The following is a 20,057-nucleotide window of genomic DNA, read 5'->3' on the forward strand; positions in this document are numbered from 1 at the left end:
ACGTCACTCAATCATCTCCGTGTACAGGGTGTGTCTGATGAAACATTCGTGGAAACCTCAAGAGCATCTCCCCTGTGTCGAGTTGACACGAGACGTTTTCATCCTTTCGACACGAGAGACGTGTATCCTCGAGGTTTCCCCGGACTTGTCAGTCCCGGATCTATAAACGTTTCTTTTTCGAAATGGAACCTTACTCAAAATGTGTGTCATATTGCTGTATACCGATTGTTTGCTTTGTTAAGAGAACATTTATATGGACTAATATTGAATTCTGAAATGTCATTGGATCATAAACTACGCGAATGGAAAGATTAATTTCCGCGCTTACATTGGTCGCCATATCAAATTATGATTTTAACGAAAGGGTTGACGCAAATATATACCGACTGAATTTTGCACTAAATTTTGTCAACATACATTAACGCATATTTAATGACCGCTTCGGTTGATATGCTCTTTTAAAACATTGTTAGTGTTGTCATAGAAATATAGCAGAGTACATGAGATAACATATTGCAAAGTCAATTTGCGCCAACTAAATAAAGACAATTTACAAAATTTCCATAGTATTTTCAAAAGAATTAAAAGAAAGATTTGTCCAAGGCATTTTCGCACGACTCGGAAAAGATATATGTCCTATGCAAAACTCTACGATCTTCGAGAATTTATTTTCGATTTTTATTACCGTTATACAGAGTATTGAAAAATTGCAATGGATACTGTTTCGCGCTCCCAAGATTTCCTTACGTCAATTTACTAAAGAAAGATCGAGGATTTTGGAACACCCTGTGTGTACACGAACGACCTCGGAACTGCATACAGCATCGGCTTCACGTTCCGCCAAAGAGGTGCGGCATATGGACGGGATTTACGACAATATAGTACGAGCTGTCATTCGGCGAGTTGAGTGGAATGACGCGATTAACTGAACCTTCACTATTCTATATGAAAATAATTTAGATGGTCGATGTAAATTTGATGATATGTGACGCTGCGTCTACCTCTTTATTAATTTACGTTGCGAATTGTATGCGAGCTTTTTTTGCAATTTAATTAATCCCCTTCATAGGATATAATGATGGCTGATTGGAACACACAACATGCTTTATCGAATTTTTAATTAAAACCAAATTACACCGTTCCACTGATAGATAATTCAATTTGCCTTGCTAGCTCTCCTGTTTGCAGGAAACAATAAATTACTCTTACCCTCAATCACCATCACTTCTTTTGAAATACGAGTTTTCAATTTCATTCTGATTCGCGCCCAACAATCGGATTCAATTCGTGACAAATTATAAACTTTGTACGAATCACTGCCGGATAGGTTAAGTCGTTTTATTAATTTCATCGCCGATACAATATTGGAAATAAATGGAATTCTAAATTCGATGTATGATAACTCTCTTTTAATCAAACGCTTAATTTCCATCCTTAATTATTTATGTCGTTGGTTGTTAGTTTTGGTAATTAGATTCCTCGTACAATTGCAACACTCGAAAACGAGCGATTAACAATATCAATCGTAATAATCGACAATTCACATTTCTATTTTTACGTTGTCGTTATTCATATTTACAGCAGTACGATGCACGCGCGTAAAAGCCAGAAAATTCATCTGAGCGTCTATATTTGCAGCGGATAATAACTAAAATTATTACCGAATAAAATATCCCACGAAAATCCACGAAATGCGGTAACAAACAAGTTTTCCTAATACACCGACAAATATAATTACAACAACATTCGAGCGAAATAATGCAGCAAAATTGAATGGTTAGCGGTAAGCTTCTTATTTCTGCAAACAATGCCCTGGGGGATTACGTTCGGAATGAATCGGGTCCAATTATTCTATTCGAGTAATTATCCAATTCGGCCGGGAGCCGAATCGGTAGTGGTATGGTAATATTATCTGCGGTTTAGACACGCATTTTACGAAGTTTTCGACAATAAAATGATTCACGCGCTATAAAACGGACGATTTATCGTCCCGCCCCTTTTCCCGCGGTACCGAGAAACGTCCGATTTATCCGACGAGAGTATGCAATTTTCGGGGAAATTTTACGTATATCGAGCGCGGGCTCAAGGAACTCGACGCCGCAACCGGCAGTAATGTATTTTATAATTCATCATACTGCACATTACAACGGTCCCGCTGCGTAACACATAATCCATTTGCATAATGCGGCCTACATATGAAACGCCCCAGAAGGGCTTTATTACCGACGCGTGCCGGATGACACGGAAGAACCGTAAGAAAAATCGATATATTCCATTATAAATAATAAAACTGTTTATGCGACGAGGTATAAACGGAACCACACACACACACACCGTGCGATGTTGCAATTAGCTGCCTGATTAACCTTCTCATACCTTTATAGACTGATATACCTTATTCCAACGTCGTCGCGAATTATGCTCAAATTGTGATATCGTTTCCAGTCTTTGTTGCGATATGTAAAAAAGTTACCCAGATACATGGAAAAACTTTAGCATCTCCTCATGTTGTTATACTCTTTTTCCATTCTTCTTAGTTCAACGCAAATAAGTTTGTCTTTTCTCTATATGTCTTAAGGGACCGATTGATTCGGAGAGTAAAATATATCATCTGCCTACTTGTCTTTATGAATGCGAAGAAATTTAATTTATAAGTTAAACTAACCACACAATTAAATGATACATTTTCGAATTAAGATTCCTTAATATTTCATTTTGTTTAAAATAGAAGAAATTTTTAATTAAATATCTATTATAATTAAACGTGAAACTTCGTTACGTGTTGTAAACGTTATCCAGCATTTAAATCTATCAATTGATAAGACGTCTCATTGTTTTAATCAAGATTGTGTATGTTTGCCTATTTTATATCTATTATTTGTCGTTAGATATATGTGGTGGGTGCAGTTTACAATTGATCTGCCAACTCAGATTTTTGTCACTCGGATTCGAGCATGTTCGAAGCCTTTGATCCCTATCTTATTGATCCTCATGCGCTATACCGAGTCGCGAATTTCCGACTGCCTCGAGACATCGACGTTGGAAATCCTCCAGATCGCTTGATTTCCTGAAGGAAAATGTATCTCTGGTAATTTATCCGGTTACCAAATCTCTATATGGGAATACGCAATACCAATGCTGAGAGCAGAGAGAGAAGGGATGTCGTAAGGGAAAATTTATTTAACTATAGCTACTTCAATTATTCCTATAATAGCGCGACTCCATTCTATTTGATATTTATCGTATAATAACCATTGATGAATTTACAAATAAAATTTCTTTGCAATATCTTCTTTGAGTCATATATTTAAGATTTTCCAGATAAAAAATAAAAATATTATTTCAAACTCACCGGTACGATGCGCAGCGGAGTTGTCATATCTGTAAAAGAGAGCGTATTTAAATTACAACTGTGCTTCAGAATAATTAATATTTAAAAAATAATTATTACCTCGAATTTCTTTATTTTTGGTTTCTTCAAACAGATGTTTAGCAAAATAATTACATAATTCTTAAAAGAATTTTCTTTGTTTAAAAAAAATTCAGAAACAATCTAATTATGTAATAATCCAAATAATTATCAATCTTATACTTATAATGTTTTAAATGTATTTGTAGATAATATTCGAAAATAATTTAAAATATTTTATATGCATTACACAGCGTTATATTATGTAAGAAAATAATACTTGATCGCTGAGATTAATAATAAACACGTATCGACACGTATAAAATAATGTCGGGAGTAAAATAATAAATTAAATAAGTCATATAAGTTGCTTACCCCACGGTTGCTCCGCCGTTGCCCGATGCCTCCCCGGGCCACCTCTTCCTCCTCTCTTTTCAGTCCGTTGCTACTGCGATCAGTGCGATCCTTTATGACACATGTACGCACTAGAAACTCGCAAAAATATGATTGCTTTGATCGCGCACGCACTGATCAATATTTAACGCAATATTTAACGATGATATTTTGGCGACAGTGCTCCAGCCTTTCCACGCACTTCCCGCACTTGGAATAAAAATGATACACGCGAAAATGACTTCGTGTTGTAACAAGAACGAATAAGTATACGGAGCAAGATCGATACGAAGAATACACGTCCGCGGAACGAAATGCTGCAAATATGGCCACCGTTTCCTAACGAACGTTCTCGGCGCGGCACCGCGCCGGGTGACGCGACGGCCACCTTGACCGAATGCGAATCTCGCGAAATACGCACGATCACCTCTCGACCGATCACCCGACGGATCAAGTACGCCTTGCGAATGAGGGGTATCGAGTCACGCGGCTAATTACGGTTCTACTTACTACTTACTAATTAAATGCGTCGCGACTCGCGACGCCCGCTCGATCCGTTTCTCACCCGAGGCGTCTCGTTAATAACCGAAAAATTCAATTCGGGTGCAACTTCACACCGATGCCACGCGACGCGACTGATTGGCTCGCGAAAACGCGCCACGACCAACTCACCCGCGTGTGAAACGGAAATTTAATGACGGGAGATATACGTTACTGCGGCGCGACGAGATTCACTCTCGGCGAGCAAAAAGATCCGGCGCGGATTCGCCAATTCGCTTGCGTTAAACGTGAGACTAACTTCTTGAATCAATTAATTCGACGCCACTTGCGAACATCGAGAGACGCGATATGGTACGTAGTACATACGCAACAAGACGATCGACCGTGGCTCAATCCCGACACTCGTTCGCGAACAGATTCACGATATTTCTTCTTTAATTACAATATGGCTCCTTTTGGAGCGCGATAACGGCCAAAAGATTCACGACCGACAGGTTGGAGAACGCGAGAAACGCGGAGCGAGCCGAGCACCAATACTGTCCGCGAGCGACTAGGCATTCTATAGGCAATAGGAAAAATTTGGAAAGAGTGGGGAAGAGTGGGGGAAGTACGCCGGCCGCGTCGGGCGTCTCGCGATTTCCAGGAAAGCCGAGCCCAAAATCGTAAACAACCTCGGCGACATAAAAACGGCAATAGAGTGGAGGCTCGTGGCTCGTGAGCGACGCTTTTCCTACGAAATAATAGGTAAGAAATGAAAACTTTTTCGGCACGGCGATGAGTGCGCGACGAGCAGGAAAGCGTTCACATGTGATTCGCGGTAATTTCAGCGCGCCGATATATGCCTTTCTCTTGCGATTGTAATGCGAAATTCATACGCCAAGTGTTTTCAACGTTAATGCAAAAATGAGTTAATCCGTCTTGGATACATTAAGGCCGGTTCGACGATCAGTCGTATGTCGCAGTCAGATATCGGAACGCTGCCAATGGTCCAATGACCAGGAGATAATTCGTTTTCTCGATCTAAAGCGTTATTTCGATCCGAGTTGCATATATAAAGGCCGTGGCACATAGAAAAACTTAAGCAGTAAAACTCAAGCGGTAAGCAAATCAGCCACGCACAGCCAAGAACTTACAAAGCACGGCCCTAAGCGGCAGCGAATCCATACCGTTGATTTCTTACCGCTTCTTAAGTTTTTCTATGTGCCAAGGCCCTAACATTTTTTGAGAAATTTTGCGAGTTTACTCGTTTTCGAACGCACCTCCCCTCCCCTCTTTTAAATCATGATTCGCTAAAAAGACGAGTTCGAAAATTCGTATAATATTCACGGATAAACGACGATGAGGCAACTGTAGCGGAAACAACGCGGATGCGCAGACAATTTTTCTCTTTGCATTTCCGACTGGTGTTCGTGATTGTATTTACCGGAATTTGGTGTTAAATTGCAGCCGGCAATGGAATTTACACGCCACAGTGAACATTAATTTAAAATTGTTCGAGGAAAAAAAACATCGACAGCGTCGAAAGAGGATAAGAAAAGTTCGGCCTTTAATGTAGTTTTAATGTCTCTATGTGGAATGCGAAAGAAACCTGGAAAAAGGCTTCCCTTAACGCCAATATTCCGCAAATGTATGTTCAACCAGGAAAAATAAGCAGATACTTGCGGGAATCGTTATTTCTTTCAAACTTCAACGCGGAGTATCCTCGAAAATAAATATTTTCGCAGGTAGTAGCAGAGAACAAAAATCAGAAATTTAATTTGAGAAATAAGCACATAAATTCAAAAAACGCGGTCCAATATTTGTCCAATAGATAAATGTATGAAAAAATATATGTTCTTTGTTTAAATTGAACGGTACAAATACTGTAGACAATTACATCTATAATCTATAATTATTGAGTGTCTTAGATTCTCTGAGAAATTAACTTCTTGTCTCTTAGGGTTCCGATCACGTGGCCAACAACGTGTACGGAATTTAAAATTCGCGATCGCGAACAATTAGAAGAAAGAGAGACTTTTGAAATCATGCTGCGCTGCAGTTGGCACTTCCGCAAGCGCGAATCTTAAGCGAGAACTTAACCACAGTTGAACCGTTAAATCTCTTCAAGTCGTCATCAGAAAACAGGTCGGGGAAATGTCACGTTACTCCATTAACGTTATTCTTGCAACTCTAACACGCCCGATTCGTGTTAAGAAACTTCTTTTATTCGCAGAGAGAAAATGAAGTTTATACGCTCATTAGGAGTGTGGTCGATATGCAAATTTGAAAACCGACGCGGGAAGGTACGTGTCACTTATGGCTGATCGATTTAAAAATCCCGTTTAAAAAGCCCGACGAGGTGGCATGGGGACAATGTTTCACTAGCATGCGTCGGATAAAGTGCAGCCAGTGCGAGTAACACGATAGACCGATAAAGGCGATATCGGCAACGGATAGTTTTAGGCATAATCAAACGCTTCAATTTGTAATCGTTTCTTTAACATCAAGCGCAATTACTTTGCATTTACGATTTCTCAAACTTATTGTTTCTAATTCGATCGACTTGCTTCGATCGACTCGCAATCCAGTCCGATGTACGGCAGAAACATTATCCTCCGTATCGTAACATTTTTCATCTTAACATCGATTTCCTTTCATCATGCACGTTTCTCTCATAGAAAAGAACTCCACCGCTACGATCACCGTTCGTGCAGATCATTTCATTTCACTTAAGTCGAAAGCACGTCGCCGGAATCGAACAATTCGTGGCAGGGGAACAAGCAAATTACAAGGAGAAGAAAGAGGGAGAGAGACAAATTCTGTGGACACTCGAACAGAGAAACGAAAGTTCACTTCGCTATCCATTATCCTCCATTACGAAGCACGATAACAATTTGCGAGAGAATTAACCTCTTAACGTTTAAATTTTTATTTCGAATAGAAAATTGTTTATTAAGGTGCGAAATTTTTCCAAGCCAAATTGTAATCCCAACTTCAACGAAGTATATTTTATATTTAGTGGCTCTTTAATATTTCTAGAACTTTTTTATATTACTCGTTAATTTTTCTCGACCGTTTATTCGAATTTAAATATCCTCTTGAGGTTTTAAACAAACTTTGAAGGTATTACAAGCACATTTTGTTTTCATTTAGACTTCGCGAATTAATTAGATAAAGATGCGGTCTATGCAAATTACTCGTGACTTTTAATCGGAGCAAACGAGCTGCGACTAAATGCATCCAACGAATCTTCTTAACAATCGTTAAATAAATAAATTTTATAGAAAGCAATAATTAATGTATGACATGCATACTTGTGTAAATAGCAGTGTGAACGATTTTACCAATAGAATTACATATATCACATCTATACGTCAATAATTCGGGATACAACTATCGTTCAATACTATCCGTCACAAGTTTTGACTCATATCCATGACTTTTATCCGTGTATCTATAAAGTCTCGTTTATATTGTTATTCGTTCCATTTCTTTTTTTATTTCTATCAGTGATACTGACAGTAGATGTTACGTACAATTAAACACTGTATAGTCTAAAACAATCAAAAATGCAAGAACGATAAAATCAAATATAATATATATCTACATATAAAAAAAAAATATATATATATATATAATATACAATAAATATACAATAAATCAAATAATAATACAATAAGATCACGGAATTTATCAAAACTCCAGTTGACATTTAAATATGAAACTCGTTAATCTGCGAAGAAAATTTAAAAAACGACATAGAGCATTTTACTCTCTCCTACTCTCTCTCTCTCTCTCTCTCTCTCTCTCTCTCTCTCTCTTCGCCGTGTAGATATTAAATTTTTAAAATAAGTTACTAAGCAAAATTATATATATACTTTAATGGCCATATTACGAAGAATTAATTTACTCACGTCTGAAACAACATGCATACGCCAAAAATGCATTTTCATGATTAATTATAACATTGATGTAGCCCGCTATTTTCCTAACAAATAAAATAATGAAATTTTACGTAATATCTATAAAAATATGTATAGTAGTAAGTCGTATAACAATATATAATTTCAAAACGCAATGTAGCCACGAATAAAATGACGACGGACATAACCATAAATATTCTTATTATCGTTAAAAAACATATAATATTATCCGATTATGACAACAATGAAATACTATTATATTATTAACACGTGATAAATAAATTAAATGTTATTTCATTATCTCTTTGAAAAAAATACGATGAACAAAAATACGATCACGTAATATTGTATTTCAAAAGAGAAGTTACCAATGACGGTATTTAAATATTGTATTATTAATACATACTGCTATAGCGCGGATCTAATACAATAAAGGATTCGCGCGCGTGCGTCATTTTCAAAGCTCGATGAATCATCTTTGCAGAGCTGTCGAAGCAACGCGAGCAGTGGAGAGAGATGGAAAGTTTAAGGTATCCCGAGGGGAGGATGTACAGTGAAAAATTGCGTACGATCCGGCCAATAGACGAGCATAATGGCGTTCTCGAAATGCGACAAGTTTGAGAGCCCCCCGTGACTCTTTCTGCACAAAGCACCCCTCCGTACTTTTCTCTTCTCGTCTTTTTTGTTCCTGAAAAATCTTGAGTTTCGCATCGAATGGGCGCTTTTCATGCGAATGTCGAAGTAACGAGGCGATTGTCGCGTGTGCTATATTTTCGGATACGTCGCACTCCCGCGCCGTAATTTCCTGGAAATCGGCCAATGATATCCGATTGTATCGAAGGGAGAAAAAAGAGCGATTGAAACCAATCAAGGTCACTTAATTTTTTACGAGTTAATAATGTCATCGAAAATCACGTAAGCTATATCACGAAAATTTTGCATTTTCTATGTAACAGCTATAATTATCGATATATAATAATAAATACATCCTATAATCACACGAAAGATAATAATATAATTAAATGCAAAATCCAATTCGGATTTATCAGATTCAATAATAAATTAAAAAAGCCGTACAGCTCAATTTATACCTCAAACATAAATTATTAAATTTTCGAGCTCGTAAGCATATTATTTTTATTAAGTTGTCAGATCATCTATTTACATACGCCATTTTCTCAATCGCATTTTATATAAAGCCATATTTTATAAAACTTCGTTTTAACGTCTCATTTCACACAATGCGAACTTGAATCTACTCCTAAGTTTCCTTTCCAATAAATAGCGAGCTACGCGATTCAACGATTCCGATCAAAACGTGCATCTCCCGTATCAAGGGATGAACGAGAGTTCGTCGACCCTTGTGCACTTACTCACAAGGGTCTACCCCGTTCACCTATGTGTTCCGAGTAAATCGCGGAATCGTGGGGTCCATGACGGTCGCCATGCGGAAGGGAACGTTTCACGCCTCGTAAAATTGCGGGGAGTATCGTTATATAATATCGTCGAGGGCCGCCAGGCTTGTAAGCCTTTACACGTCGGTCTCGTGCACAGCAGAGGCCGGGAAAATCCGAGTTTGTCTCCTCGTCGGGTTAGTGCCCGCCATCGCGGGTGGATAACAGGAAACTCAATATCAACTCTATAACCAATTTTGCGATTCGGGTATCAATATTTTTTACAGAAACAGAAAAAAAACTATCAAACAAGTAAAGCTATTGATACCCAAACGATATCGATTGCATTTCCAACCGCGACCATTAACACTGAGGCGATCGGTATGGTCGAAGGGCACGAAAAACACGTTTTCATTTAGTTGGGCTGCCGAGCGATTTAACGGAAAATCGCTCGACCGTGGAACACTCGATAGGTCTAAAAGGGTTCGCCGCGAACGGCCGAAGCCAGGATGCGAGAGCACGCGGCAGGAAAAACGGCAGAAAATGAAAGAGAAATCCGACATCTCGTACGCGAGACAAATTGACATAACAGCATAAGCTTTGTCTATAAATATCTCGTCTAATGAAATTAATGGTTTCTTAAACTTCTTAATATTTAGTTTCACGTATATATATATATATATATATATATATATATATATATATATATATCAATATATACTAAATATACGCAAATATAAAATAATTATTTTTAATGGATTATTTCTATTCCTATCACGTACTATCGTTGAAAATATATATTATCACGCGTTTACTATGTTTAAAGAGATCTCACAATTTAACTAACACAAGTTATAAATAATGCATCAAATTATATTACTTCAAAGAATAAGATCGTCCAAAAGCTGCATTACTTAAATGCATAGGTACTTCAAAACAAAGTTCGCCTGAACCGTTTCTCGACAAAAGTTCGTAAAATAGCGCGGGTATTAAATCGTGAAATTTAATATAAAATGGAGCGTCGTAATTTCTGACAATGGAGATTCGATAATCCCGGACAAACCAACCAGAGATGGTGGGCTGGACGAACCCTCCTAAATATACGAACAAGAAGCTCACCCGGGTGCATTACGATGTATAGCGTATATTTTAAAGTTATCTGCTCATATTTTAACAACGGGTTTTTTTTAGATTATGCGAAGTGCATCTTCGCTGAGAAGACATTTAACAAATTCATAATTTTTAAATAAAATATCATGATCGAAATTTTTCCAAGGTAAAATCTATTTCGAGCTATCCAAAGAAATTGTTGGGCGTCTCTTTCCAAGAACACTTTGTCGAAGAAAAATGTCTTTTCAATTTCGAACGTGCAAAGCACACCACGTAAAATTATACTAAAAGCCTGGATAACCGCAAGCACTTTATATGGCCAATTAAGGGTTAAGAGCCGAAAGACCTTAAACTCTCCTCTTTAAATATTCATAGTGAAGTAAACGACTAGCGAAAAAAGTATCAATACTTTTTTTTATCTCAATTCTTCCGCTTTGTTCCCGACTGGCAGAAGGATGCACTTTGAAATGAAAGACGACAAAGGGATGTGCATATACGAAGGGACTTGTAATACAGACAGCGGCGAGCTATGGCCGATTCTGGCATTTCGTCTCAACTATTCTTGCTGTACCAAATCTTTTTTCCAACGGTAACGGATCGAGACACATTGAAGCTATAATAGATGCTCCGAATCTGTCAATAAGATAAGAATCGCGAATTGCAGGAATGCAGATAATTAGTATAAAATAGTATGAAAAATAAAATAGAAATGCCTATTAAAGTATTCAAGAAAGAATATGTCTATAAATATTGTAACACTTATTTTTAATTCAAAGATCTTTCAGTATGATAAATCTTAATACATATGTTGTTAATGTAATGAATTTTAAGGTCTCCTTTCGTGATGGTTCGAATGTGCGTGCACTCTTTGCAGTCCACTGTATTGTTCCGTGGGATGAGCGAAAAAATCAGAAACAGGTCCGTAATTGTAGAACGAGAAAATGTAAGCGAACAAAAACTATTATCTCGAATACAACCGCGAACTAAAACCAGCAAAGCGGCAGCATTTTAACGAGCGCATCGATTTTCAAGTTATCGTCGTTTACAAGGATGATATGTCGATATGATTTTTTTCTTTCCACGATGATATTTTTGCGCCTCGTGGCGACTCCCCTGCGAATGGCATTCTGAGAAATTTCGTCAGAGGTTTTCTCTCCCTCCCTAGAAATCGCTCGACCATGTTTTCAGCGCGCTTTAAATATCGAGCATGGCTTTCAGCAGAATTGTTAGTCTTCTAGAAAAACACGCAAAAGTTAGAAAATTGAAAAAGTCTCTTGATATTCCATATTTCGTTGAAAAAAAATAACAGTAATTTCGAGCATTTTTAGTAAGTTGCTTTTTAAATTTTGCAGTTTTCATTCAATTTTTATTACATAACGTGATTTTATTACAGCATTATGATGGAAAAATTTTAAAGTCGCGCTAGTGATAATTTCTTTCTCAGTTTCTACTTCATTATGTTTCTATTTCATTCACATTGTTGATTGATATTCGTTAATAATTCGGTTTATTATTTCATCATTTAATCATTGAAAATTTAACATGTGTATGTACCTACCGTTTTATTTAGTTTAAAGCAACACGTGTTTCGTGATAGTATACTCGCATTTATATACGCGTAAGGTACCGTGCAGGGATCGCTTAAACAAGATTTAACGCGCAAAGGAAAAGCCGGCCTTATTTGTCCCTAGGCTCTCCCAAGTAACCTCAGAACGGATACGGTAAACTTATTCACTTAAATTATTTACGTGTGCCAGCAATTCGGGAATTACCACTTAAAACATCGACGTCTTTCGGAAAGTAATGTACATGCTTATTACACGTTCGACATTAGAGAGAGAAAGAAAGAGAGAAAAAAAATACTATTAGCAAAATTATTTTCAATATATATATATAATCTTCCATATTTTTCTCTTAAAAAAATAGATAAGAGATCACTCACACAGAAGTAATAGTCAGCGACAATTTTTGAAAATGTCTTGAGCAACACAATTTAAGCAATAAATTTATCAAGACAGCTAATATTTAAGGAATACATGTTGATGCAGTAACGCGCATCAACTTTTATCGAAACAGTAAATTTCCCGAAAAAATTTTGCCCGCTCGCTCGTCAAGAAGCCCACTTGTATTTGCGTTTTGCAGGCTTCATTAATTGTTTCCTTCGAAATCACCATTTTCATGAAAATGTTTAAGTCTGTCATGATGATTAAAATTGAGAAACGTTATTCATAACATTTTTCAATTTCGAGCTTCCCAGAGCATTTCTCATATTTTTCGAGATTTTTTTTAAGTGTCAACAATGATTCACAACGAATATCCACTGATGTATTTCGCGCATCGCGCATATATTTATATTAATTAATAAATAAACTAACTAAAATATCATAATAAAAAAAGACTAATTATGATTCACGTTAGAAAGTGATTAATATTTTTAATCGGACAACAATCCGAATAAATCTGAATTTGATAATAATTCAAATATTATGCCGTTCGATATGTATATATATTCTCGTTAACTTCTTCGGTATTTGCACACCGATCGCTCTCTACGTGCCCGTTGCTTTTTGCGACCTCATAATTGAAGAATTAAATAGATAATATATAACAGGACAATGTAATATGATAATGGCATGTAAAGTAAAACAAATTAAGTACGCGTTAAATGTAATAATATAAATTAAATATGCAGCACCTGAATTTTCCAATTATATTTAAAGAGGAAAAAGTTCGTGATCCGACAATATACATTATCCCGCCGCGTAAAATTTCAATTCTTTATTCGCATATAGCATAGCTTTACTGTGAATCCATTATACCATGTTCGCGTTATATTTTTTTAATTTTCAATATTTTTACGTATCGCCTGCAGCTTAATCAGAGACTGTGAGTTTAATTTTTTTTTTTTAGTACACGACGTATCTGTATTCGACCCGTATTATAAGTAAAGTACGAAATATAAAAATTCTAATTATTTCTAATTAATGATTTTATATTACGTTTCATCAGAAAGTTATCCGCGCAAATTTTTATATAATAAAATTATATAAAAATATTGAAAAAGACAGTTTCGGCAAAGCACTACGTAATTAAGAAGAAATAATGTTTGAGAAATAATAAAAGTGGTACTTTCTCTCTACAAAAGTAGAAATATTTAACGATAGCTGTTTCTAAAGAAACATTAACTGCAGGAAAAAGATCAGCGCGATGATTAATATCAAGGAATACGATAAGGCAAAAGAACAAGAAAGATCTCATCGCAATCTGACCAGAAATCGGCGCTTCTGGTCAGATTGCGATGAGATTAAAGAACAGGTCGCAATCCGATTCATTTTCCACGGGTGTGCATGTTTTTCATATAAACACGGTAGCAAAGGGAATATACGGGCACGCGAGTCGAGTCGAGAATCGGGAGCGGAGGGAAGATAGCCTTTCAATGGGAGGATGCTGACCCCCGCCAGCTAACGGAATGCCGATAATGTTTTATGCATTTTTCATCTTCGGGCGACGAGGTAGGAAAGGACCGAGATAGGAAAGATGGCCGAGGGCAAGGAGTCGGCCGAGCTTCTCGAACTTCGATCACTCGCATGGACTTGGCCATCGGAGTTCCTCCTCCCTCGGGGTGGAAAAATCGCATTTCGATGTCGGCGCTACAGCAGGGCTGACGTTCGCCCTTCGATCTCTCGGCATCCTGCATCACACGATCACGAGATGACGACTTGTTCGGGCGATTCCCCCGGCTGTCGCGATAGATGGGATCATCGTGATGCCCGCGCGATTTCATCTCGCGTACCATTGCACCGCCGCCTCGCCGCCGCGCCTTCATCGTCGACAAATTAATTACGAGAAATAAATCGGAGCGCGTCACGCCGAGCAGGTAATCGATCCGAGAGAATGAGGTGGGTCAGAAATTGCGCCACGCTGTCGGCGAAGCAACTGCCGATAATGTTTTATGCATCATTCATTCGCGACGCTGAAGAAGCGGAAGAGACGGATCAGTCGCGATTAATTTCTCGCTCGTCCAAGTTTTATCCCTCGGTATCTATCGCATCCCCGTTGCCTTCTACGCGAAGGATTTTTCGTGTTTTTTTTTTTTTTTTTTTATTTTTTTAAGTAACGTCTCGCCGATATGGTACGTTCGGGGATCCCTATACGAACGCGATCTCATCGATTGCATCAATGTTCTTGCGCAGATTACGCGTTACGCGGTTTTATACATGACGTTCGAATACTCAACATTGGATGCCAAACTCGTCGTATTCAACGGACCGATTTGTAATTACAATATTTAATAAAATTTTTATTAGCAAATTATGTGTGAGGTAAAAAAGTACATATCAAAAACGGAGAGTACACAGCTTTTATCGTATAACATCAAAATGAAAACAGAGGTTATTGTTTCATGCTTTAGCATACGTCTATGCTTAGTGATTAAAATAATATTATAGTGGTAAATTATGTGAAACAACCGAGTTTAACCGTGTACTTCGCTTTATATCGCTCAGTATTCATAAAATTATACCATCATAGAAAAAATAAACGTGAAAAGTATAATAGTGTTTAGCATTACTTAACTAACTACACGAACTTCGTTAAATCTTTAAAGAATATTTTTAATGTACACAAAAAAATTCAATTATCTCAACAAAAGATACGTGATTTAGGCCATCTTTATAATGAAGGTTTAATTCAACAATTATAAATGAGGTGAAAGATTATCAACCATTAGGATACATATTATATTTATTGCGTTCTATACTATTTTACTTCACACCGAGGACCTGTCGATTGTCGCATATGCATGGGAAGACATTAATTGAATGTTAATTAGCTAATACTTTTATGTTAGCGTGTTCTAAAATTGAGTATAACAAATTACACAGCGCATATGAATTAAGATATCTCACCCGAATGATTTTGAGGAAGAAAACCTATAAGATGATAGAGCCGCCGCGCTACGCGGTGATATTAGAAAATTGGAGCTCGGTAATGTTTTATGCATCTCTCATTGTCGATTCGAGAGAGAGGAAAAAACAAGGTGACGGTCGAGAGTACTTTGGGGCAGCGCGAAGTTAACTCTCGCTCGCAGAGAGACCAAAGTTTCCTCTCTTTCGAGACAAGAAAAAAATGAACTATAATTTCGTAGAACTTATAGTCCAATCGGGAGACGAGAAAAATATGGAAATTCATGCGCAGCAGACTCAACAGAGACGTAGCGAAAGAGACAATAAAGAGCGGATGGGAACGCCGTAAGAACGCGCAAAAATATTATCGTATTCATAGATATTTAAGGAATAATAACATGCACTTTCCTCATGCATATTCATTTCTTCACATTTTTATACTTCATCTGGTTAGGTCACCAGTTTTCTCTCAACCTGGTTAAAGAAACGAACATTAAGTATAATTTCGATCATTAAATTTAATTCAATTTGTTATATTCGACACCAAATACGTATCAATGTTCTGAATTTAGGAATAAAAGTCACATTATAGATTACTAACGGGGCCGTGGAAATATATCGCGTTGCCCCCGAGCATCGCGGATTCACTCGCTTCACCAATGATCCCACATGCCATTTAGTTTCGCCGCGCCCGCCGCGCCGTTGCGACACTGAGAAGAATCGCCGCGGGGAAACTTTTTCTTGGAAATCGTGAAAATCGATTGTCTCGCACGCACACGGTATAGACGCGGAAGGAAAACAACATCTCGGACAGACGCGAAGGAATAAAACATGAATCGCGTTTCAATTTTTCAAGACGAGACCGGCTCTCAGAAGATTTTGCAAAGATGCATGAGGCATCGTGTATTGTATGTCATCGCGAAAATGACAAGCGCGAGAACTTCGGTGAAATTTATCGCCGGGACGGGAAATGGGCTAAGGCGAGAGAAGAAAAGATCTCGCTGCCGGTACACAAGAGCGTGAAGCGCGTAAATTAAATGGAAAGGCTGGAGTGATATCAAAGTTGTTCAGAAATCGTGTACTCTTCGCAAATTTTACTGTAGATTTTCTGAAACGATTCTTTCCTGTGTAAGCGAAACGTTGATTAAACGCCACTTTTTGCAACGAACATATTTGTAAAATTCATTAAATGTTATGTTTAAATAACAATTGTTGCGTGAAACGCTTTTGACTATTGTCGCTTTGACTATTGTAAATCCTATTTCGATAGATTTGTTGAAATATACCGCATGCAACATTGTTTAACAATTATTTGTCAAGTTTTATTTGACAACAAAACAATATGCAACGTTATTTGCAAAACATATTATTATTGCGATGCTTCAATATTAGCTTCTTCTTGTGTTAGTTACAATTTTAAAAATGTAAATAAATATTGCAAACAAAACGATCGTAATATTAATTAAACGATTAATCATTACGCTAATTTTCCCTAAGCAAAAGGTGTCTATTGCCGTACTTATGTTAAAGATCTCTCTGCTGCTATAAGAATTATATCTAAAATATTTCAAATAAATCACAGAATAATAAACAAATAGACGAAAGATATTGAAAACTAAACAAAAATTAAATCTTTTATCTTCATAAATATCATAAAATTTAAAAGCATTCGGCTGGCTGGACGACACGACACGACACGACGCCGACGGTCGGAATTACATAAAATTTTAATCGGATTACGAAGACGGTAAGCAAACAAGAAGCGCCGCACAAACAAAGCTTTCTTCGCGCGATACAATCCTGGGGAAAGTGTCGCAACGTTTGAAAGTTAATTCAACAATGCACGTTATTTTGTTCCGCTCGCGAAAAGATATCGAAGACCGAAGTTTCAATTTAGATGCTGAACAGAACTTGCTCGGAATTTCCGGAAGAGCTCGCGGCGCATTAAATTATTTAATTCCAATAAGAGACGGCTACCTTCGACGAGCTTCCGTTTTACAAAGACGACCAATTCGTCCGCCTTGCCGGTTTCCGTTCCTTGTCCGCTTCCTTCTCGCACCGTCGGTCGTATAATTGTTAATTAACTAAAAGCATCAGAAAAGCCCCTGGCTTCTCGTCATTAACAAAAGATGATCTAAAGACAAACGAGAGTCATTGCTGCAAAATGCATATACAATTTAAAACAAGATTTTATCATGCGTTTGCTGATAAAATGGTGTTCGAAAGGCTTGTAAAATATATTAAAATATACTATTATCTTCGGAGGGGAAAGTCAACTCCAAATTAATCAAAAAGGCCTTAAAATATGACGTGGTGGATTTGGTGAAACCCATATAATTCGTATAGTATAATAGATTGTTATTACACCATGCAATACGAATATATGAAAATAAATGTAGACTGTCTGTCTAGTTCTCTTCTGTCTCCCGTGACAAGAACGTAAATTATTGTCCGGCTATTCGACAGACGAGGCACCGCCATTTTCCAGCCAAACAAAAGCTCTTCCCCCAATTCCTCCACCTGTTTCCGCATTAGTATTTGCGCCAATTGCGGAGTGCGCGCTCGTTACTCGAAACAAAATGTGAGCGAACGTGCGAATCGGCGTGCGGCGAGCGCAACGGCTCGCGAGAACAAAGGTCGTCCTTAATTTCGACTAAATGTCCCGTATGTTAGCGCGTCTCCGCTTGGTCGTTGACATTCGGACCGTCGAAATGGCGTAAATTCATTAAGTCTAATCCGGTGCGAGTCTAAACCACGCGTATACGACTGTCGTTACCTCCGTAACGCGTTGTCACACGCGGAAAATTTACATTTAACGACCGGCTTACACATTTGAAGACAGAACGGCAAAATTAACATTTCGACCGATAGGGATTAAAAGAGAATACCGGGGAATACGTGCGTTGCGATGCAGCGTGAAATGATAATAAACGAGCGGAGCCCGTGATATTTTTCCGTCGTGACAAGCGTATAATTCCCATAGAACGCAATTATCTCGGTAATTATAATATTTCTCGTTATTTCCTCTTAATCAGCTCACGCGAAATGACATTAATGATGATATCCTGCTCGCGTTTCCCGGCGAATCGGAATTTTCTTTCTTAAACAATGCTGTTTAACGTCCAGAAAATCATCTCTTTTCACGGTTCATCAGTCCGATTCAGCGTTATGCACAGCGCCACTCGATTAAGCTAATTAACAAAAAACCGATGCTGCGCTTGTTGCAAAATAAATACAGCACAAACTTTGTTATGCATGATATGAAAGAGGGTGCGTATACCGATTCCTCGATCATGTGCTTATAGAATGCTACTACTGACACTTTAACCGTGAGATGAACATCTATGTACGATATATTAATCATATTTTTTATTCATAATATTAATTTCCCTATCTTTCAAATTCGAGCTTAAAAAGAGATGAAGATGGATCGTTCGGTGAAAGACCTTGCGTTAAGGATGTGATAATTGGGAGAAGAAAGTAGGAAGGAACGGAAACGCCAACACGTCGAAAAAGTGAGGAGAAGGAAGAGAAAGCGAAGGACAGAAACAAGATGGACTAATTTCTCGGCAGCGCGGACCGTTAATCGCACCGGAATTAAGAGAACGAGGAGACAGTCGAGATAAAGGCAAGAAGAAAGGGGGGAGACACAAGGGGGATACCATAGTCTCGAATGCCACCTGCCTCTTTAGGCCAGCCCTCCGCTCTCGTTTCGTCCCGACTACCCTTCCGGCTCGGCTTTATACGAAAGCCTCCCCGCGGCGGTCTTTAAATTCACGTCGAGGAGAAATTTATACGAAAACTTGACAATGCTCTCGCACGCGGTGTCGCTCTGGTCCAGCCGACTTTCAAGTCCTTTTCTCGCCCGCCTGTTCTCACCGCCTACTATTTCCGCGCACGCATACACGCGCGTGCAAAAAGGTGGAAAGTGCCTTCAGCCTTCAGCGCGGAGAAGTGAGGCGTTTGGCGCGCGACTTTAGACCGGACACACAACCGCGACTGTGAATTACATTCGTTATTGGAGTTTCACCCTTTCTCCCGCGACGTCCCTTGATCCCCGACACCGCAATGGCGCGCTATTAACGACGAGTAAACTCCGCGAGGACTTTACGGCTTAAAACTTACCGCCCGTTTTCGCAGCCGCGTCCCACTTGTCCGATTTCCAAAATTATGAACGGCGAGATAAGCGTTCTCCAAACTCCGCGAGGCTTTTATCTCCCGACGTCGTTATAGCGAGACGTAAAATTTGGCGCACTTCAAGAAGCTCGTAAGGGAGGACCCTGTTATGAGAGTTTGGCGAGAAGCCTCGTTACGGGACTCATTTAACGAGAATGCATCTCTTAGAGAAGACTTTAAGGCTCTTGTCTGACAAGTTCTTGATGCATATCTCGCAAATTTTCTTTTCCATATTTGTTTCAAAGGGAGGAAAGGGACGAGGGAAATT

At 38.2% G+C, this 20,057-nt stretch overlaps 2 protein-coding genes across 7 annotated transcripts in view; one reads left to right on the forward strand and one right to left on the reverse strand.

Annotated features, from left to right (window-relative positions):
- The window catches only part of LOC143898137 (uncharacterized), a 331,198-nt gene that overhangs the window by 232,450 nt on the left and 78,691 nt on the right, over positions 1–20,057 (reverse strand). Inside the window, exons 1-2 of one of the 4 annotated variants that reach the window (XR_013257110.1) lie at positions 3,785–4,917; positions 3,353–3,381 (exon numbers count right to left, since the gene is read on the reverse strand). The exons of the other annotated variants lie outside the window; for them this stretch is intronic. The gene's annotated coding sequence lies outside the window, so the exon portion shown is untranslated. Of the gene's footprint in view, positions 1–3,352; positions 3,382–3,784; positions 4,918–20,057 lie in introns of those variants that run through there. 4 annotated transcript variants of the gene reach the window in all.
- The window catches only part of LOC143898129 (dipeptidase 1), a 130,407-nt gene that overhangs the window by 53,086 nt on the left and 57,264 nt on the right, over positions 1–20,057 (forward strand). The gene's annotated exons all lie outside the window — the stretch shown is intronic.

Source organism: Temnothorax americanus, unplaced genomic scaffold (assembly GCF_048541705.1).
Source record: "Temnothorax americanus isolate GAGA-0224 unplaced genomic scaffold, ASM4854170v1 Scaffold22, whole genome shotgun sequence".
Taxonomy (NCBI): domain Eukaryota; kingdom Metazoa; phylum Arthropoda; class Insecta; order Hymenoptera; family Formicidae; genus Temnothorax; species Temnothorax americanus.